At 45.6% G+C, this 11,475-nt stretch overlaps 1 pseudogene; it reads right to left on the bottom strand.

Moving 5' to 3' along the window:
* Positions 1-10,313: 10,313 nt before the first annotated feature.
* LOC119272129 lies at positions 10,314-11,184 on the bottom strand (annotated as a pseudogene).
* Positions 11,185-11,475: the final 291 nt, after the last annotated feature.

The following is an 11,475-nucleotide window of genomic DNA, read 5'->3' as shown; positions in this document are numbered from 1 at the left end:
ATATTCAAAGAGAGTGGTTAGAGTGGGTTTTAAATAAGAATTTTGTACAATCATATGCTGTTCCTAGGGAATCAATAACTATTTCCCTCGTTTTCTTGTCAATTTTTGTGTGCGCCCTTAAGAAGTTGTGACCACATGGCTTTATGGTGTTCTCAAATTGTATTGGTTTCCCACCGGCATGATGTCTCTCCTCCTCCCTCTCCCATACAGGAATCTTCGTGAAGTACCCCAGGTACCCAAGTGGTGGTCCAATTACTTTCGGGCTTGCAGCACAATGTTCTTCTTACTCGTCTTCTCAAACTCTTCGTTTTCACGTTGACTAACAAATTCGCCGCACTCCTCTTCGGTCACCTTGTGCCACCTTGACTTAATGTCCCTGTTTAAATCAACCTCATAATCTAATGACCGCTTAGGTTGACGAAGGTTCTATTGGTTTTATATCTCCAAAAAATTAGCGATCTCCTTCCCGACCACCTCGGCGCTCGCCGGTGGCTCTCGGACCACCTCCAGCTCGGCGCTCCTCGGTGGCGCCACCGGCACAACCCACCTCCTACCTCGTCTCCGCCGCTGCCCGCATCATCATCGAAATCACCAGCCCACTGCTCCTGAGAAGAGAGTGAGTGAATATAGAGAGGAAAGGAATGAATGGATATGTAATCCCCGTGCGCGCTTGACCACGGGGGCGGGAACGCTTTTAGACATCATTGTCAAGTCATCCCGTGTGCCTGTTGGGGAACGTAGCAGAATTTTAAAATTTTCTACGCATCACCAAGATCAATCTATGGAGTCATCTAGCAATGAGGGAGAGAGGAGTGCATCTACATACCCTTGTAGATCACGAGCGGAAGCGTTCAAGAGAACGGGGTTGATGGAGTCGTACTCATCGTGATCCAAATCACCGAAGATCCTAGCGCCGAACGGACGGCACCTCCACGTTCAACACATGAACGGAGTGAGGACGTCTCCCGCGCCTTTATCCAGCAAGGAAGAGGGAGAGATTGAGGAAGAGGGCTCCAACAGCAGCACGACGGCGTGGTGGTGGTGAAGCTGCAGTACTCCGGCAGGGCTTCGCCAAGCTCTTATGGAGGAGAGGTGTTGGGGAGGGGAGGGGCTGCGCCTTGGATGTTGTGTGTAGCCCTCCCCTCACCCCTCTATTTATAGGGGAAGGGGGAAGGGGGCCGGCCCCCTCTAGATGAGATCTAGAGGGGGGGCGACGGCCAAGGGGGGGGCTTGCCCCCGAAGCAAGGGGGCGCCCCCTTTAGGGTTTCCCCCAAACCCTAGGCGCATGGGCCCTAGGGGGTGTGGCGCCCCAGCCCACTTGGGATGGTTCCCTTCTCCATACAGCCCATAAGGCCCTCCGGAAGAGGTGGCCCCTCCCGGTGGAACCCCGGAACCCCTCCGGTGGCTCCGGTACAATACCGATATGCCCCCGAACCTTTCCGGCGACCGTATGACAACTTCCCATATATAAATCTTTACCTCCGAACCATTCCGGAACTCCTCGTGACGTCTGGGATCTCATACGGGACTCCGAACAACATTTGGTAATCACATACAAGTATTCCTAACAACCCTAGTGTCACCGAACCTTAAGTGTGTAGACCCTACGGGTTCGGGAGACATGCAGACATGACTGAGACGACTCTCCGGTCAATAACCAACAGCGGGATCTGGATACCCATGTTGGCTCCCACATGCTCCATGATGATCTCATCGGATGAACCACGATGTCGAGGATTCAATCAATCCATATACAATTCCCTTTGTCAATCGGTATGTTACTTGCCCGAGACTCGATCGTCGGTATCCCAATACCTTGTTCAGTCTCGTTACCGGCAAGTCACTTTACTCGTGCCGTAATGCATGATCCCGTGATCAACCACTTGGTCACATTGAGCTCATTATGATGATGCATTACCGAGTGGGCCCAGAGATACCTCTCCGTCATACGAAGTGACAAATCCCAGTCTCGATTCGTGCCAACCCAACACACTTTCGGAGATACCTGTAATATACCTTTATAGTCACCCAGTTACGTTGTGACGTTTGGCACACCCAAGGCACTCCTACGGTATCCGGGAGTTGCACAATCTCATGGTCTAAGGAAATGATACTTGACATTTAGAAAAGCTACAGCAAACGAACTACATGATCTTTGAGCTAAGCTTAGGATTGGGTCTTGTCCATCACATCATACTCCTAATGATGTGATCCCGTTATCAATGACATCCAATGTCCATAGTCAAGAAACCATGACTATCTTTTGATCAACGAGCTAGTGAACTAGAGGCTCACTAGGGACGTGTTGTGGTCTATGTATTCACACATGTATTACGATTTCCGGATAACACAATTATAGCATGAACAATAGACAATTATCATGAACAAAGAAATATAGTAATAACCATTTTATTATTGCCTCTAGGGCATATTTCCAACAGTCTCCCACTTGCACTAGAGTCAATATTCTAGTTACATTGTGATGAATCGAACACCCATGCAGTTCTGGTGTTGATCATGTTTTGCTCTAGGGAGAGGTTTAGTCAACGGATCTGCTACATTCAGGTCCGTATGTACTTTACAAATCTCTATATCCTCATTTTGAACACTTTCACGAATGGAGTTGAAGCGACGCTTGATATGCCTGGTCTTCCTGTGAAACCTGGGCTCCTTGGCAAGGGCAATAGCTCCAGTGTTGTCACAGAAGAGAGTCATCGGGCCCGACGCATTGGGTATGACTCCTAGGTCGGTAATGAACTCCTTCACCCAGATTGCTTCTCGTGCTGCCTCCGAGGCTGCCATGTACTCCGCTTCACATGTAGATCCCGCCACAATGCTTTGCTTGCAACTGCACCAGCTTACTGCCCCACCATTCAAAATATACACGTATCCGGTTTGTGACTTAGAGTCATCCAGATCTATGTCGAAGCTAGCATCGACGTAACCCTTTATGACGAGCTCTTCGTCACCTCCATACACGAGAGAAACATTTCCTTAGTCCTTTTCAGGTACTTCAGGATATTCTTGACTGCTATCCAGTGTTCCATGCCGGGATTACTTTGGTACCTTCCTATCAAACTTACGGCAAGGTTTACATCAGGTCTGGTACACAGCATAGCATACATGATAGACCCTATGGCCGAGGCATAGGGGACGACACTCATCTTTTCTCTATCTTCTGCCGTGGTCGGGCATTGAGCCGTGCTCAATCTCGTACCTTGCAATACAGGCAAGAACCCCTCCTTTGACTGATCCATTTTGAACTTCTTCAATATCTTGTCAAGGTACATACTCTGTGAAAGACCAATGAGGCATCTCGATCTATCTCTATAGATCTTGATGCCTAATATATAAGCAGCTTCTCCAAGGTCCTTCATTGAAAAACACTTGTTCAAGTAGGCATTTATGCTTTCCAAGAATTCTATATCATTTCCCATCAACAGTATGTCATCCACATACAATATGAGAAATGCTACAAAGCTCCCACTCACTTTCTTGTAAATGCAGGTTTCTCCATAAGTCTGCATAAACCCAAACGCTTTGATCATCTCATCAAAACGAATGTTCCAACTCCAAGATGCTTGCACCAGCCCATAAATCGAGCGTTGGAGCTTGCACACCTTGTCAGCATTCTTAGGATCGACAAAACCTTCCGGCTGCATCATATACAATTCTTCCTTAAGGAAACCATTAAGGAATGTCGTTTTGACGTCCATTTGCCATATCTCATAATCATAGAATGCGGCAATTGCTAACATGATTCGGACGGACTTCAGCTTCGCTACGGGTGAGAAAGTCTCATCGTAGTCAACCCCTTGAACTTGTCGATAACCCTTAGCGACAAGCCGAGCTTTATAGATGGTCACATTACCATCCGCGTCTGTCTTCTTCTTAAAGATCCATTTCTTTTCTATGGCTCGCCGATCAATGGGCAAGTCAGTCAAAGTCCATACTTCGTTTTCATACATGGATCCTATCTCGGATTTCATGGCTTCCAGCCATTTGTCGGAATCCGGGCCCACCATCGCTTCTTCATAGTTCGAAGGTTCACCGTTGTCTAACAACATGATTTCCAAGACAGGGTTGCCGTACCACTCTGGTGCGGAACGTGTCCTTGTGGACCTACGAAGTTCAGTAGTAACTTGATCTGAAGTTTCATGATCATCATCATCAACTTCCTCTCTAGTCGGTGCAGGCACCTCAGGAAAATTTTCTTGAGCTGCGCCACTTACCGGTTCAAGAGGTAATACTTCATCAAGTTCTACCTTCCTCCCACTTATTTCTTTCGAGAGAAACTCTTTCTCTAGAAAGGACCCATTCTTGGCAACAAAGATCTTGCCTTCGGATCTGAGGTAGAAGGTATACCCAACAGTTTCTTTAGGGTATCCTATGAAGGCGCATTTTTCCGACTTGGGTTCGAGCTTTTCAGGTTGAAGTTTCTTGACATAAGCATCGCATCCCCAAACTTTTAGAAACGACAGCTTAGGTTTCTTCCCAAACCATAATTCATACGGTGTCGTCTCAACGGATTTTGACGGAGCCCTATTTAAAGTGAATGCGGCAGTCTCTAAAGCATAGCCCCAAAATGATAGCGGTAAATCGGTAAGAGATATCATAGATCGCACAATATCTAATAGAGTGCGATTACGACGTTCGAACACAACATTACGCTGAGGTGTTCCAGGCGGCGTGAGTTGTGAAACTATTCCACATTTTCTTAAGTGTGTGCCAAATTCGTGACTCAAGTATTCTCCCCCACGATCTGATCGCAAGAACTTGATTTTCCTGTCACGTTGATTCTCAACCTCACTCTGAAATTCCTTGAACTTTTCAAAGGTCTCAGACTTGTGTTTCATTAAGTAGACATGCCCATATCTACTCAAGTCATCAGTGAGGGTGAGAACATAACGATAGCCACCGCGAGCCTCAACACTCATTGGACCGCACACATCAGTATGTATGATTTCCAATAAGTTGGTTGCTCGCTCCATTGTTCCTGAGAACGGAGTCTTGGTCATTTTACCCATGAGGCATGGTTCGCACGTGTCAAATGATTCGTAATCAAGAGACTCTAAAAGTCCATCTGTATGGAGCTTCTTCATGCGTTTGACACTTATGTGACCAAGGCGGCAGTGCCACAAGTATGTGGGACTATCATTATCAACCTTACATCTTTTGGTATTCACACTATGAATATGTGTAGCATTATGCTCGAGATTCATTAAGAATAAACCATTCACCATCGGAGCATGACCATAAAACGTATCTCTCATATAAATAGAACAACCATTATTCTCAGATTTAAATGAGTAGCCATCTCGAATTAAATGAGATCCTGATACAATGTTCATGCTCAAAGTTGGCACTAAATAAAAATTATTGAGGTTTAAAACTAATCCTGTAGGTAAATGTAGAGGTAGTGTGCCGACGGCGATCACATCGACCTTGGAACCATTCCCGACGCACATCGTCACCTCGTCCTTCGCCAGTCTCCGCTTATTCCGCAGCTCCTGCTTTGAGTTACAAATGTGAGCAACCGCACCGGTATCAAATACCCAGGAGCTACTATGAGTACTGGTAAGGTACACATCAATTACATGTATATCACATATACCTTTTGTGTTGCCGGCCTTCTTGTCCGCTAAGTATTTGGGGCAGTTCCGCTTCCAGTGACCACTTCCCTTGCAATAAAAACACTCAGTCTCGGGCTTGGGTCCATTCTTTGGCTTCTTCCCGGCAGCTTGCTTACCGGGCGCGGCAACTCCCTTGCCGTCCTTCTTGAAGTTCTTTTTACCCTTGCCTTTCTTGAACTTAGTGGTTTTATTCACCATCGACACTTGATGTTCCTATTTGATTTCCACCTCTGGTGATTTCAGCATTGAATATACCTCAGGAATGGTCTTTTCCATCCCCTGCATATTGAAGTTCATCACAAAGCTCTTGTAGCTTGGTGGAAGCGACTGAAGGATTCTGTCAATGACCGCGTCATCCGGAAGATTAACTCCCAGCTGACTCAAGCGGTTATGCAACCCAGACATTTTGAGTATGTGCTCACTAACAGAACTATTTTCCTCCATCTTACAGCTGAAGAACTTGTCGGAGACTTCATATCTCTCGACCCGGGCATGAGCTTGAAAAACCATTTTCAGCTCTTCGAACATCTCATATGCTCCGTGTCTCTCAAAACGCTTTTGGAGCCCCGATTCTAAGATGTAAAGCATGCCGCACTGAACGAGGGAGTAATCATCAGCACGTGACTGCCAAGCGTTCATAACGTCTTGGTTCTCTGGGACAGGTGCGTCACCTAGCGGTGCTTCTAGGACATAATCTTTCTTGGCAGCTGAGGATGATCCTCAGGTTCCGGACCCAGTCCGTATAGTTGCTGCCATCGTCTTTCAGCTTTGTTTTCTCTAGGAACGCGTTGAAGTTGAGGACAACGTGGGCCACTTGATCTACAAGACATATTGTAAAGATTTTAGACTAAGTTCATGATAATTAAGTTCATCTAATCAAATTATTCAATGAACTCCCACTCAGATAGACATCCCTCCAGTCATCTAAGTATAACATGATCCGAGTTAACTAGGCCGTGTCCGATCATCACGTGAGACGGCCTAGTCAACATCGGTGAACATCTTCATGTTGATCGTATCTTCTATACGACTCATCCTCGACCTTTCGGTCTTCTGTGTTCCGAGGCCATGTCTGTACATGCTAGGCTCGTCAAGTCAACCTAAGTGTATTGCGTGTGTCAATCTGGCTTACACCCGTTGTATTCGAACGTTAGAATCTATCACACCTGATCATCAAATGGTGCTTCGAAACAACAAACCTTCGCAATGGTGCACAGTTAGGGGGACACTTTCTTGAAATTATTTTGAGGGATCATCTTATTTAAGCTACTGTTGTTCTAAGAAAATAAGATGCAAAACATGATAAACATCACATGCAATCAAATAGTGACATGATATGGCCAATATCATTTGCTCCTTATGATCTCCATCTTTGGGCTCCATGATCATCGTTGTCACCGGCATGACACCATGATCTCCATCATCGTGTCTTCTTGAAGTTGTCTCGTCGTCTATTACTTCTACTACTATGGCTAACGCTTTAGCAATAAAGTAAAGTAATTACATGACGTTTATGTTGACACGCAGGTCATAAATAAATAAAGACAACTCCTATGGCTCCTGCCGGTTGTCATACTCATCGATATGCAAGTCGTGATTCCTATTACAAGAACATGATCATCTCATACATCACATATATCATCCATCACATCCTTTGGCCATATCACATCACAAAACACTTGCTGCAAAAACAAGTTAGACGTCCTCTAATTGTTGTTGCAAGTTTTTACGTGGCTCCTATAGGTTTCTAGCAAGAACGTTTCTTACCTACGCCAAAACCACAACGTGAATTGCCAATTTCTATCACTACAAGAAATATGTCAACTTGTGACCAGCACTATTGGTCACTGAATGGTCACTGTTTTCAATTTGTGACCTTTTTGTGACCAAAAACATAAGGTCAAAAGCTGGCCGTCATAAACTGACTATAGCGACCTTTCTTCTGGAATGGTCATAGACGTTTATGACCAAAATACGTCTACTGTGGTGTTTTGGTCACTAGCAACCTCCCCAGGCCACATAGGCATCTAGCGTGGCAATCTGATGTGGCACAAGATTCAGCCCGGTCCAATTCGATTTTCTACATGGGCCTAGCCCAACAATTCGGCCTTTTTATATATTTTTCTATCAATTTTTGATCGGCTTCATGGGCCAAGCCCAACATTGCAACTTCTTTTATTGTTGGGTTGTGGCCTTTTTGTCTAAACGAATTTAGTTTTTCTTTTTTTCCAAAAGAAGGGTCCACTAGTCAGATGGGTCCCGGTTGTCAGGTTTTGGTAACTGGGTCCCATTTGTCATGTTCTGGTAAGTGGGTCCCATCTATCAGGCTCATATTCTTCATATTCGAACCAGTATTTAAATGGGCGGACAAAAAGCACACATAATACTTGAAATAAGAGCAACCAGATCCTTACAAGTGTAATACAGTGGCAATCACAGTAATGACTACAAGTGTAATACAATACTTTACAAGCTTTACAAGCAATCACAAACTCACAACATGCCAAACTCGTTGGACTACAATAGTGATATGAACAACATGCCGAACTAGCTGGACAACTGTAGTTAGGGCTGGGAACAAACAAAATGACCTTCAAGAAAACAGACAACATGCCTTCCTCGGTTGCCCTGTTACATGAATCAGCAGGGAAGAATCAGAAAAGGTGAAGAATCAGAACAAACCATTCAAGAAAAGGAAACTTATTTAGAATGATAACAAAAACTGAGCTAGTACCATGCTTTTTATTCTCCAGCTAGTTAAAATGAGATAACTCGTTCATACAAGAAAACAGAGACGCGATATGAACACACAGTAGGATTGAAAAGTACACAATAGGATTCAATAATTTTTTAGGATCGCAAGACACCAATATAAGCTAGAATTGACAAGTACACATCAAGATTCAATTCATCTTGCCCATATACAGCAACCAACAGACATCTAACATTTCAGCATGCACATACAATTTATTTACTTATTTTTGAGCAAAACCGCCCACTGCCAAACAGAATGTCCTTTCATTTGATAAATAAGAATAGCAGGCCAAAGAAAGGCAAGCGTACAACAAACACACTACAGATAAGCAAGATACTAGAGGTCAGCACACAAGTCATATCATATATTCTGTTAACCTTTGACACATCATATAGAATTATGAGCTTGACAGTCGTCGATCTAACCATATCACGCAAGCAACGGCATACAAACTAATTAGCAGTACTATATATGATGCAGCATACAGACATAATTTCTACCTTGTTATCACTAGGGAGCAACAGGGGGTGGGGGAAGATTTCGATCGGCTTCGTGTCAGCTGCCATCACCACAAACTCAGAGTCTTGGTAGCTGGGGAAAATAGAAAACGGAGATTAAAAATCATAGGAACTGAAATTAGCAGGACCGACCAAAGCACGCAGCTAGGGACTGGTCACCTTCAAGGTAGAACAATGAATTAACTAGTTTTAGTCAAAGTCGTAAGCATGCACATACATACATACATACGAATTGAACCAGAATCCATGTATGTCTGTGCACTTAATTGCAGGTTCTATCCAACTTGCAATTGGAAGGAGTACAACCTAGTTTACTAGCAGCCTAACAAAAGATTCAGGTTCTTGGTTTGGTGCATGAATCCTGCTGTCGTAGACAGGCAGAGAGGAAAGAGCACTGACGGCACAACTACGACAGCAGAGCGATGCGAGCCAGTCAGGCAGTGCTTGATAAGCTATTGATAAGCAGTTTGCACACAATTAGCAGGCAACCAACAAAGTAATGTTGTATACTGTTCTGCAGTAAAGAGTAGAATTTCTTTCTATTGGCTCCGAAATTTCTGTCCATGGTGCACACATGACATACCATCGATTTGAATGTGAAACTTAATTCTGCACAATTTAGTTGCTTATAAATTTCATCACCAGATTAGCATGTCTCGTTACTAATGAAGTACTTCCTTTATCAATCATAGAATGGAAGGAATCACACAACATCGGGTAGTACTGTAATTGGATTTAGTAGTAAATCTGTAGATACATGTGGTTGGTATCTACTAGTAGGGAGTTGCACAGCATTTGGTGTTCTAATTAGAGAGTTGCTAATGTGTTTTACTTGCCCTGCTCTACTCTTCTTTTCTACATGCGAAAGCAGAGCAGGGAGAGCAAGCACACTACCATAACATACAAAGCCATCTACAACCAGCCCAAAAACATACATACCTACAGGACTCACTCACGCATTGCCATTGTGTTATGGATGAGCAAGTCTAGTGTGTGAGAGAAAATGCAAACAAGTTGAGGTAAAGTGCTGACCCCATGCTGTGAGGAACAGATCGAGGAGCTAATAACTAGGCAATGCAGCACCAAGTCCGACTCTACTACTACTACCTGTGATGCATCATTGTTGATCCATGGCAGATAATAGTAAAGATTAGAATCCATGATTTTGATACAGAAGTTACCTAGCCTGGTAGCCTAGCATAGAACAGCACTACATAGTACTTGGCCAGCAAATTTGAGCAATTCAGTGACCGCATCGCATGACAACAAATATAAAAACTATGAACAACATTGCATATGATGTGTGACAACAGAGAACACATTTGACAATGCAGAACGTATGCGCAACCACACATCCCATAACAGGGTTACAATCTAGAGGCAGTTAGCTAGCTGCTACCAGATCGCTCACTCATCAATATAGAACTGCAAAAGAGCGCAAAAGAAATAAATCAACGAGAGCATAAGGCATACTGTAGCCAGCTAGCTAGATTTCATCTTGAGACTTATCCTTGTGCTTCTGTAGCATCTCGATAACTTGGTCCAGGGGTGGATCTCCGGGCCTCCGAAAAACCCGGTCGCCGATCTTGAACTTGTACGCCTCCGGCTGCACAGAATGAACTCCTTCAACTACAAAACACATACATCCATGCATGTATACACTTGAGCTAGAATGCACCAACCAGTGTGTAACTAACCAACTACTCCAGCTAATTAACTTCAAGCATGAACAATTAACCAATTAAACAAGACAGAAACTAGCATAATGATCTATAAACAAAATGGGAAGTAAGCAGACGTGACCTGGAGGTCGTTGGAGAGCTCGGGCGTGACCTGGAGGTACTTGGTCTTGTCCTTGAGCCCGGACATGGCCACCTTCTTCCCCAAACACGGACACATACACCTTGCACACCTGCAGACACAAACCGGAGCAGAGACAAGGAACTCAGCATCCCAGATTGCAGTGTAGCCGCATCGTTTCGAGGGAGAGTCCGGGCATGACCTGGAGGTCGTTGGAGAGATCGATGTCGGCGATGGTGGTGGGGGAGGAGAGGTAGCGGTCGGCGCTGAGGGCGGCCTCGGGGAGGACGGCGCGCTGCATGATGGGGTCGTGGGTCAGCATGTCCGCCAGCTCCCGCTGGATCTGTTTCGCCACCATTCACACCCGTTGCTCCTTGGCCATGCACCGCACCACACGCAGCCGCCGCATGGAGACGGCCGCCTCGGCGGCGAGGGCCCGTGGCAGTGGCAGGGACACCAGCGGCCGTCACGGGAACATCCTCGCTGGCTTCATGGTGGTGGGGGATTTTGCGCCGCAGTGAGGCCGTCGGCCGTCGCTGTGGGGAGTGGCAAGGGGAGGGGTGAGAGGAGGAGGGCATGGGGAACGGCGACGAGCTCCGCCGGAGGGAGGTGGTAGCGGCAACGTGAGACAGTGAGGAAACGGGGGATCTAGATGGTGGAAGGAAGGATGGCCAGCGCTGGGGGCAATGAAGAGGTCGGCGGCGGCGGGGGTGGGGGAGGCCGGCGGCGGGTTTGGGATGGCAGAGAGAGGGAGGTCTGGGTCGAGGAG

The sequence above is a fragment of the Triticum dicoccoides genome, chromosome 3A, assembly GCF_002162155.2.
Source record: "Triticum dicoccoides isolate Atlit2015 ecotype Zavitan chromosome 3A, WEW_v2.0, whole genome shotgun sequence".
Lineage (NCBI taxonomy): Eukaryota > Viridiplantae > Streptophyta > Magnoliopsida > Poales > Poaceae > Triticum > Triticum dicoccoides.
Note: the sequence above shows the minus strand (reverse complement) of the source record. Positions and strands in the feature narration are given on the sequence as shown.